At 37.5% G+C, this 11,798-nt stretch overlaps 1 non-coding gene across 1 annotated transcript; it reads left to right on the top strand.

Moving 5' to 3' along the window:
• The first annotated feature begins 1,570 nt into the window (after positions 1-1,570).
• Positions 1,571-1,643, top strand: TRNAT-AGU (transfer RNA threonine (anticodon AGU)). The gene has a single exon. It is a non-coding gene; the product is annotated as a tRNA-Thr (tRNA).
• Positions 1,644-11,798: the final 10,155 nt, after the last annotated feature.

The raw sequence follows: 11,798 nt of genomic DNA, 5'->3' as shown, positions 1-11,798 counted from the left end.
CCATTCATCAAAAAAAGCAAATTAAAACAAAGTGGTATTGTTACATATTAAAATGAACAGTTACACAGTAACCTCCGATAATATCAAAAGTGTTTGGGGAAAATGTTTTCATAGTTTGCTGGTGAGTTTACAATTTGTTACAAACTTTTGGAAAGCCAGCTAACCATATAAGTGGTTCTTAACTTCTGCAATTCCAACTCGTATACATACTACATGAATAGTCTGAAACTACTTCTCTCAGCTTAGCTATCTAACTGGGATTTGAAAGTTGATTTAGTGGTGCAGTCAGCCAGCCAGCCACTGGGGCAAAGGCCTGGTATTCACATGTTTCATGTTTAAACAGTATCGTTTACACAACCCAACATTCTTTTTGTTTTTTATTTGAACTGATTTTCTCATTAATTTTGCAAGAGGGAGTAGAAAAAATTGTTAGCAATAAATTGTGAAATAGATCTTTTGCTCAAGTTCAATATGTTTAAACAGTTTGTTCTCCTCCCCCCACCCCCCAATTCAGGCTTCTTTGTCAACAGGTTTTTTCATTACTAGCTAACTGATTTCAAAACATGCTTTATTTCAAGTATATCTGGCTTGTCTTTTGAGTTAAAAAGCATAGCTGGCTTTTTTTTGTTGAAATCATGTTTATCTGTTAATTAGTTTATTGTCATTTATTCTCCAATATTTGTTGGGAAGCAGTTGCATGCTAGGCCCTACCTTTGTTGGACGAATCTCTGAATCTCTGCCCTCAGAAGGTCACTAGGAGAAATAAACAAGTCAGAGAACTCAGTTTTGTGCTGGGATGGAGGCAGGTTCCAGGAAGACAATGAGGCTTGGTTGGGTCTGGATGGGGTGGGAGATGGATGCAGGAACCCAGCATCTTTTCAGGACTCTGTCTGTCTCACATAGGTTATCTAATCTATGTGTTGCTCCAATGTCCTGAAAATTGTTTTAGAATTATATTGTCTTGTCATAAAGGAAACTATGAATAAATTAATATAATCCTATAGACTTCTGTAAAGAAACTTTAGAGCATTAAAAAAATTTTCTTTAACTTTAAATGGAAAGTATGGGTTTCTTTTCCCCCGATGTTCATGATTTGTAGTTCTGCAATACAGGCCTGCCTGTGTTTTGTAGAGCTGTTACTGTATATTAATTAAGAAGAGCTGCAGGACCCAAAGTGTTGGAAGTTCAGACAGCAGTTGTCCCACTGATACATCAGATACTAAAAGCATGGTTTCTAGATCCCATTGGTATTCCCAGTCTGTCTCATTGCTTATTGCCAATTCCAAATTACTGTAAAGTAGTTGTAGCCCATGCTGTAGTTTAGGTAAAAATAAAATAAAACAAACAAACAAACAAAAAACTGCACAGGGGCTGTGAATAGGGGGTGTGCTCCTGAACAGCAAAAACCATGCCTCCTACTCTTCCATGCAGCTTTCATGACAAAACCAGTGGCTCTGAGAAAGTTAGGAATGAAGAAGACTCTGCTGGTCTGAGTACAGGTTTTTGGCCGAGGGAAGTAATTTGGCTGTATTGTTGCATTACATGACATTTAAAAAAGGCATCATGGGGAGGAGGGTATAGCTCAGTGGTAGAGTGTGTGCTTAGTGTGCACGAGGTCCTGGGTTCAATCCCCAGTACTTCCATTAAAAAAATAAATCAATAAGCGTAATTACCACCCCCCCAATTTTTTTTAAAGTCATCACGTTCAACTACTTATCAAAAATGATTGTAAGCCACTTAAAGATACATCGCCTCTCATATTAGTGTGAGAAACAGAGTAGAGTGAAAAATGACAGCCTGAGACTGCAGTGTATACCCATTTAATTTAGGATCTGATGGTACAGTTAAAGGTCATTTTAAGAATCTTTAATAGGAAAAAGTGTTAGTAGTAGAATAATTGATTAGCTATTTACGAACTGTAATGTGTTGACTTGTGTCTCCCCAAAAGATATGTTTAAGGCCTAACCCCCAGTACTTGTGAATGTTGCCATACTGGGAACTAGACATAATCCAGTTAAGATGAGGTCATACAAGATTAGAATGGACCCTAATCCAGTGACTGGTGTCCTTATAAAAAGAGAGATGGACACAGATGCAGGGAAGAATGCCATGTGACGATGGAGGCAGAGATCAGAGTGATGCAGCCACTATTCAAGGAGTGCCAGGAATTGTTAGCAACCAGCAGAGTCAGGAAGAGACAAGGAAGCATCTTCCCCTAAAGCCTTCAGAGAGAGCATAGCCCTGCCAACATCTTACTTGTGGATTTCCAGCTTCCAAAATTGAGAAGCAATACACTTCTGTTGTTTCAGGCCACCCAGTTTGTGGTAATTTGTTACAGCAGCCATAGGAAACTCATACAGAAACGTCTGTGTACGCTAACATCAACTCCAAATGGATTGATTAGTAAATATAAAAAGTCAGACTACAGAAACAGAATAAATAAGAAGCAAATATTTTTCAGATTTCTGACTGGCAGCAAATATCCAAGCTTAAAAAATACCCACAATGGAATTGACTACATGAAGATTTCATTATATCATCATGTCACAACAATGTAAACAGAATAAAAAGCATGCAACAAACTGAAAAATACTTCCAACATGTGACAAATAGAATATCTTTAATATATAAATTACTCATACAAACTGAAAAGAAAAGCATTATATAACCCACTTAGGCAAAAACAAAAAGTTTATACAGAAAATTCATTGAAAAAGTACAATTAGCCAATAAATAGTAATGTGGGCCCATGTTTATATAGTGCTTATTATGTGTCCAGGTCCTTTTCGAAATGCCTTGTATATTAACTTCTAATCTGCACATGCATTATGAGATGACTCTGGTCAAGTTGCTTAATCCTTCTAAGTATGCCTCAGTTTCCTGCCTCTGTGCACATCTGAGAATTACTCTATGAAAGATGCAAAGAAGTGAGATTGCTGGGTTTTAAATTTAATAGGTTCTACCAAAATTCTATCCAAATTGCCATGTATGTTCCTATCAATACTGTTTAAGAGTATCAGTTTCCCTTGCCCCTAGGCCAACACTTTATATGTTCTGTAATTTTTCCCCCCAATCTGATGGGCACACCACTCCTGCCTCACAAGAGTTGAAATCCTGTTCATCCTTAAAGTCACATGTAATATCCATTTTCTCTTTGAAGATTTCCTTCAACTGCTCAGTAAATCATTTTTCCTTCCTCTCAAGTCCCTCATCATTTTATCTACTCATTCAACAAATGTTTATCAAGCATTAACTATGTGTTCTAGTCACTACAGATACAGCAATGAACAAATTAGGCAAAAATTTCTACCTTTATGGAGCTTACATTCAAAGGGGGAAAGCAGACAATAAAAATAAATAAAGTTGCATTTATAAACTATTAAATAGTGATAAGAACAGAGAAAGCAGAGGTGGGGAGTAAGAAGTATCAGAGTGGAAGAGGGATTGAAATTTTAGATATGATGTCTGAGGAAAAGCCTAGGGAAATGTTCCTTGCGCCTTTCTTACAGAATTTATTGCTTTCTGTTTTATGCGTTTATTTTATTGTGGTAAAAATATGTAACATGCAATTTTCCATTTTAATCATTTTAAAATATACAATTCAGGGACGTTAAGTACATTCACATTGTTGTGCAACCATTACCACTGTTCATCTCCAGAACTTTCTCATCATCCCAAACTAAAACTCTATCCATTAAACAGTAACTCCCTGTTCTGCTCTTCCTCCACCCCTGCTCCATCCTTATCCCTAGCAACCCTTTTGCTTTCTGTCTCTATGAATTTGACTACTCTAGGTATCCCATATAAATGCGATCATGTAATATTTGTCCCTCTGTGTCTAGTTTATTCCCTTAGCATAATTTCTTCAACATTCATCCATGTTGTAGCATGTATCAGAACTTCCCTCCTTTGTAAGATTGAATAATATTCCATTATATGTATAGACCACACTTTGTTTATTTATTCATCTGCCAGTAGACATGTGGGTTGTTTCCACTTTTTGTCTGTTGTGAATAATGATGTGGACGTGGGTGTGCAAATATCTGTTCAGATCTCTACTTTGAATCCTTTTGGGTGTATAACCAGAAGTGGAATTACTGGCTCAGATTGTAATTTTATGTTTAACTTTTGGAAGAACTGCCATACTGGTTTTCATAGTGGCCGCACCATTTTACACTCCTACCAGCAGGGCACGAGGCTTCCAGCTTCTCCACATTCTCACCAGAACAATTTTTTTAATAGCCATCGTAATGGGTGTGAAGTGGTATTACATTGTGGTTTTGAGTTACATTTCCGTGATGATTAGTGGTGCTGAGCGTCATTTCACGTGCTTTTTGGCCATTTGTGTATCTTCTTTGGAGAAACATTTATTGAAGTCCTTCGCTCGTTTTTGAATTGGGTTCTTTGTTTTTTTGTTGTTGAGTTCTGGGTGTTCTCTATATATTCTGGGTGTTAATCCCTGAACAGATATATGATCTGTAGTTATTTTCTCCTGTGAGTTGCCTTTTTATTCTATTCATACTGCCTTAGTCTAGTTGGGCTTCTATAAAAAAAATTACCATAAACTAGGCAGTTTTTATTTATTTTTATTTATTTGTTTGTTTATTTTGGGGGGATAATTTATTTATTTTTGGAGGAAGTACAGGGGATTGAACCCAGGACCTTGTGTATGCTGGGCATGTGCTCTACCACTTGAGCTATACCCTCCCCCCAACGAGGCAGTTTCTAAACAGTAAAAATTTATTTTTCACCATTCTGGAGGTTGGGAAGTCCAAGATCAAGGGACCAGCAGATTCGGTGCCTGGTGAAGGCCATATCGCATTTATATCTGCCTTCTTGCTGTGTCCTCACATGGTGGAAGGGGTGAGGGATCTCTCTGGAGTTCCTTTTATCAGGGCGCTAGTCTCATCCTACTGGGCTGCACCCTCATGACCCAATCACCTCCCAAAGGCCCCACTTCCTAGTGTCATCCGTTTGTGAGTTAGGTTTTGAAGGGACACATACGTCCAGACCATAGCAGTGTCCTTTGGTGCACAGAATTCTTTGACTTTTGTGAAGTCCAGTTTGTCCATTTTTTCTTCTGTAGCCTGTGCTTTTGGTGTCATATCCAAGAAGCCATTGCCAACTCCAGTGTCATGAAGCTTTCCTTGTTTTCTTCGCAAAGTTTTATTATTTCAGATTTCATGTTTAGGTCTTTGATCCATTTTGAGTTAATTTTGTATATGGTGTTAAGCAAGGGTTCAGTTTCATTCTTTTCCACGTGGATATTAGATGTTCGTTTTTATTACATTTGATAATCTTCATTACTGCAAGAAGGCCCTTGGAGGACAGCACTGTGTCTTATAATCCTTTCTGCCCCTTCAGTACCAGGCATTTGACAGGAGCTTAATACCCTTAGGAAAATGCTTTGCAGTTCCTGACCACTGAATTAGATTAAAAATATTAGTCAGTCTGTACCCTAATTGTAGGACCTAACACATAATAGGCATTTAAAATGTTTATTGAACTAAGGAATTAGATATATTCTTATTCTGAGGGATCTCATTGTCAAAGGAAAAATTATTTTTTCAATTAAGTGATATTGAGAGAGTTGGAGAATGAAAAGATTATTGTAAAGGTATTAAATAACACATATATTTAAAAAGAGAATGACGTAAATACTAAAAAATAATTTACGTAGCCATTTTCAAAACAAATACTCGACTTACACTTTGAAGATGATGAATTACAGCTAGGAATTCACCATTTCTCTCTCCTCAAAATCTTTTTGAAATAATCCAGTTTAAGAAAAACTGTAAGAGCTCTAGAAAACCAAGAAAATGATGTGATAATTACACAAAAATGTTCCCAGTGAACCAGGCTCACTGGTACCCAGGTCCTTGTGTAGTTCCCTGCCCATGATGAAGCTGGACTTTAGCAAACAGAATACCAAGAGTAGTGCTGGGCCATTTTATATCTAAGCCTTTAAAAGTCCTGGCAGCTTCCTCTTTTACACTTATAGGGGAGGAAAAACTTTTTTCTATATCCATTGTAAGTTCATTGATGGGGCCCTGCCAATTAGACTGACTAAAGACAGATTAACAAGAGAAAAAATAATTTTGTTAACACATGCACTCTACATCTGCTCAGTGATGAGCAGTTCAAAGGAGTGGTTAGAACTCCAAGTGGTTAGAACTTGGGCATATGTGGCATTTTGGCAAAGGACAATATATTTGTAGAGAAGTGACAGGACCAAGGATAAGGGCTTTAGGCTTCCAAGGGTAACAGACGGGGGGACAGTAAATATACAGGGGAGACTAATGGAGTGAGGTTGGTTTGTGCAGGTTCATCTCAGTGTTGACTTTCTGTCTTTTGCACGGCATGAAGCTTCCCTGAGAGAGGGAGTATGGCAGCCCTCATTTCTCAGAAGCTTCTGCTGCCGGGGAAGCTCCAGGAAGGTGTCTTTCTGCATTTGTCAATTCTTGTTTGCCTTCAGCTCAATATTATCCTTGTATCAGTGGCATATTTTGGTCCCCTGCACTTTTGCAAGCTGGCCACCATGTATGGAGTCTAACTACCATACTGTGGAGAGAGGTCATGCGGAATGACCTTGGAAGATACCCCTGAGGATGGAGAGAATGGCCTCTTGGAGAAGCACCAGGGGGCCAGATGTGTGAGAGGAGACATCATCTTGGATGTCCCCCACAGCGTAACAGTCTGAGTGTAACTGCATGGGAGACCTAACGTGGCACCAGGAGAAGAGTCACTCAGCTGAACCCAGTCAACACTTAGCATCGTGAGAGATCATAATAAATTAATAAACATGAATAAACATGAGAGCCATGAAATTTGGACTTGATCCATAGTCGGCTATCATTCTAGAAGCTATCAAGCATCTGGAAATGGACTGACAGGAAAACAAACACAGGTGGATTTTCCTATATGAGTTCCAAGCTCAGAGCAGAGGCAATGCTATCAGGAGCCAGACCTGAGATGCAAAGGTGTGGGTGGCTTGAAACTGAAGGACCTCAGGAGTTGGGAGTCTTCATTTTGCTAGGCTTGCTGGCTAAGGGGGCTGGGAAGCGAGGGGTGGGTTGTTGCCACAACCAGCTCCTGGATTGGGCAGGAAGGAGTTTGATGACTTCATTGCCCCTTCAGGCTGCCATGGTAAATTGAGCATGTCCTGATAAGTTCAGCATGTCACCTCCACAATAACTTCCCACAGCATCCCTAATATTACAAGGCCAGACATGGGAATACTTGGCAATTTTTTTAAGCAGTGAGGGAAGGCATCAAAGCAAAGAATTTGGAGGACTCCATTTATCTCACTTGAGAGAGTTTCCAAACTGTCTCTGGGGGGGTGAGTAGCTGAAAATATTCAGAGAGCCAAGGTCAAGGCTTACAGAGCATGATCTTGCAGAATGAAGCAGGATGTGAAGATGAGCAAAAACACAGCAGGAGAGATCATTTAGCCAGTGCAGTAATAACTGCTGTCACTTATGTGCCATTTACCATGTGCTGAAGGCCACTGCTCCAACTCACCCTCTAACTCATAGACAACAGTGATGAAGAGAGCAGTGGCGGTCTGATCCCAGAGTTTTCACTATTAACCGCTAGTCCATATAAGCAGAATGTGGTACAAGTTCATATCGGTGGGAGAAGAATGGATGTTTCAATAATAGGAAGCTTCTACTGCAGAAATTAGGCCAGTTATGGAAAGGAGCCAGTGCTCCAGCTAACTCATGCATGAAAAAGAGTGGAACTAAAATAAAGACAAAAATAAACCATGTATTACATTAATATCTCTAATTAATAGAGTACACTTACAAATTAGTAAGAAAAAATTAAATAGTCTAATAGAAAATTGATATAGATAGGCAATAAACAAAGGAAAAACCAAAGTGGTCAATGTGCACACATTTAAAAAAGCATCATATTTCACTAGTATTCAACTCAACACAAGTGAAAAGAACATGAGATATCAGTTATCACATGTGGCACTTCCCAAATAGAGAAGATATTTGAGGTCACATGACTTAATAAATATTTAAACTTAATAAGTTGGAAGATGTCAAACAAGGAATACTAGTGAACTAAAATAAACAAATGAATCAATGGAACAGATCTGAATGCTCCACAACAGACTCTTCCATGTTAAAAAAAAATTATGTGATGAAAGTGATAACCCAGATAAGTAAGGAAAAAGAAAATTACTCAACTACATTATACTGGAATCATTAATGAACTAAATAGAAAAAAATAGATTTATATACCACATCATAGATTGAAATTTATTCCAAATGGATGAATGAATTATACGTGAAAAACCTTTAAATAATTAGCTAAAAGTAGAGGTGAGTATTTCTCTTATCTCAAAATGGAGAAAACTCTTCTAAGCACAAAAATAATGGAAGAAATTGCAAAGGAATAGATGGACTTAATAGCATCAAAATCAGTAACAAGTCTTTTTGAAAAAACCATGAACAAAATAAAAAAGCGAATGATTAAGAAAAAGTGTTCAGTAATCTTGGATATATAAGATAAAATCCTTTATTGTTGTTATTTTATTAAGCAGTTCAGACATCAAAGAAATATAATTTTTGACTTACTGAATTGGCCAGATTTTTTAAAATAAAATGGCAGTACTCAATATTAACAAAGATGCAAAGAGACGTGCATTTTCCTACAGTGCTTATAGATGTATTAATTGCAATATTCCTGGAAAGTTATTGGTAATATCTGAAAAGGTCTTTAAGATTTTTATAATTTTTGACATAATAACTCTACTTTTAGGTATTAGTTCTAAGGAGATATAAGAAATATGAACTCCCTTTTATAAATAAGATTTATACATCCTCATTAATTATAATAGTAAAAAATTAGAAGGTGGCGCTAGCTCAACTGTGGATCAGTGGATCAGTAGAAGAATGTTCAACAAATTACACTGTATACATTTGATAGAATTGCTTAATCATTGTAAATCATGATTTTGAAGCATTTACTGACACAATAAAATGCCACTCATTCATTTATTCATTCATCTTGCAAATGTGTATTGAGTAACTAATGTGTCAGTCACTGTTATAGGTGCTGGGTTTTCACAGTGAACAGAACCCCCTTCTGGAACAACTGCTCTCCTGGAACACACAGTCAGGAGAAAACAGGAAATACGAAGGCAAACAAATACATTATGTCAGGTAGCAATAAATGCTAAGAAGGAAAAATCAGAGCAGGGGAGAGTTAATACTGTTAAAATATGGTACAATGATACAATGTTAGGAAATGTTTAATCCCAGTTTTGTAAAGAAATAAGCCACCACCACCACAATAAATACAGGTACATAAAGACCAAATAATGACTTAAAGAAAAAAAAAAAGAATCAGAATGCTCACAGTGTTTATCCCGGGGGAGTAACGTAACTTGTGGCTTTTAAATGTTTTCATTTTTCCAAAATGTCAATAATGAATATTTATTTAGAATTAGGAAAATTAACCACAACACAAATTATTGAAACACTTGTTGAATTAAGTTTAACATGGAAATATTCTATTTCTATGTTAAGCTTAATCTCTTAAAAGAACATAATACTTGTTAAAACTCGTAGAATGTATAACACAGCGTGAACCCTAATTTATACTGTGGACTTTGAGTGAAAATGATGTGTCATTGCAGGTTTGCTGGTCATAACAGTGCACCGCTGTGCTGCACGACGTCCATGATGGGAGAGGGGGTGTGTGTGGGAGGACAGGGGATGTATGGAGACTCTGTGTACTTCCCACTCAGTGTGGCTGTGAACCTACAACTACTCTGAAAAAAATTAAGTTTATTAATTTAAGCAAAGAAAAAGAACATAACAACCATAATGATGTCAGGCATAGAATTTCTTTTAAGAGGGGAATTTTGTCAATACCCTTTATCTTGGTAAATTGGGCATAAATATTTTACATTTCTGTCCCTCAATCCCAGAAGTTTGGTTTTCCAGTATCACATGGTAAGCACATCCATTTATAAGGGACAAACCAATATTCATCAAGTCCATCAGACTGAGGGACAAAACCATGCCTATGTATTATTTAGAACAGGAAAGAGTTCTGTCACATGGGCTGGAATACATATACTGATACAAGCGATGTATTTTCTTTGTGAAGGCATAGAAAAAGGCTTTCTTATCAGAAGGTTACCTGGGGAGCCTGAAATTAGAGGAACTAGGAACTAGTTTGTGATTTAATTATCCAATGAAGTGTTTCTCAAAGTATAAGTCCATCTATTACCTATATCAGTCTCACCAAGGATGTTCATAAATGGAAATTCCTAGACACTAACCTAGATTTACTGTAGCAAAATCTCCAGGTATGGACCCAGAGTCTGCATTTTTGACAAGCATCCAAGATGGTATTTATGTGCATGGAAGTTTGGGAACCAGTGGTACTTGGTTCCAATGAAACTAGGGTACAGGGTAGTGATCCCCGTCTTCCCCAGTAGGAACACTTTGCCAATAGGAAATTAACAGGTCAAGGGTGTTGGTAAGACTAACTTTTCCCTAAATCTACTTGGAGAGCACTGCTAATCTCAAACTGTGAGGCTGCTTTTCTCTGATTCCTTGACAATGTTAACTTCATTTGATTACTGTCAGGTCATGGAAGAAAATCATTCTTTTTTCACTTCCTACTACTGCCCAGAGTTATTACATACTTTTTATGTATTTTTATAGAGGCATGATTGCATACAGCGACAGTGACAGTTTGATGAGTTTTGACAAGTTCATATATCCATGTAACCAGTATTCCAGCTGAGTATGCCATCATCCTAGGAGGGTCACTGCGGACCCTCTTCCATTCTACCCCTGCCCCCTGTCTACTCCAGCAACCACTATTTTGATTTTTCTTCCCACAGATCAGTTTTGCCTATTCTTGAACTTCATAAAATGACGTATTGATAATGGACTAATAATTGTTGTAAAAGACATTGACACTCTTTTTCCAAGTTCCTCTAAGAGAAACCATTCTAGACAACTCTTAACAAAACTCTTAACACATTTCAATTTATGTTGGTAAGGGTGCAATACCATAATTAAGATTTCTTTGCCTCGAGATATAACTAGGATCACACTGAGGGCTCTAGAAACCATCCTTCTGTAGCTATTTAGCTAATGTTAAGCCTTGAACTAGACCTCATTTCGGTTTTAAAAACTCTGATAATAAAAATATGCAGGTGACCCAAATGGAATCAATTCTTCTGATCCAAAAGAGTGATACCCCCAAGCTCTTGCAAAAAATTGAGAATCAACTTGCTAACATGCTTATTAGTAATACTTAGGAAGAAGAAAGTGTGAAGATAGATGCATGAATGCCACTTGACCCACAGAGTGGGGACCACCAAGTTTGATCCCAGGTTAGATTTCAAAAAGGATCAGTAACATCTTCCCCAAGCTTGAATTTCAACATACTTTTATCCGCTTTTGTCTTTTCAGCTCCACAGCTGCCTAAAAGAGAAATCTGAGAAACAACATATCCTTTCCGCCATCCATTACCATAATTCCCTTGGTCCCATAGCACATTCTCTGGTCCTTACCATTTTGCATGCTTTGTGTGGTTCTGTGTCACTCTCATAGAGTTAGCATTTGCCTCTTCCTTTTTGAATGTTCATTCTATATTTTAGTTTAAAGAGCTCTGTGCCATTGTGCTAATTTCTTAAAGAATGTCCCCACTTCTTTTCTCCTCGTTGATAATGTCCAAAGTCATGCTTCTGAGCACCTGCTGGTACTTTCTTCTTTTGGAAACTTGTGGAATTATGCCTGTTTTTTCTTAAAATATTTTGA

The sequence above is a fragment of the Vicugna pacos genome, chromosome 4 (assembly GCF_048564905.1).
Source record: "Vicugna pacos chromosome 4, VicPac4, whole genome shotgun sequence".
Classification (NCBI taxonomy): domain Eukaryota; kingdom Metazoa; phylum Chordata; class Mammalia; order Artiodactyla; family Camelidae; genus Vicugna; species Vicugna pacos.
This window is presented reverse-complemented; position numbering and strand designations above follow the sequence as displayed.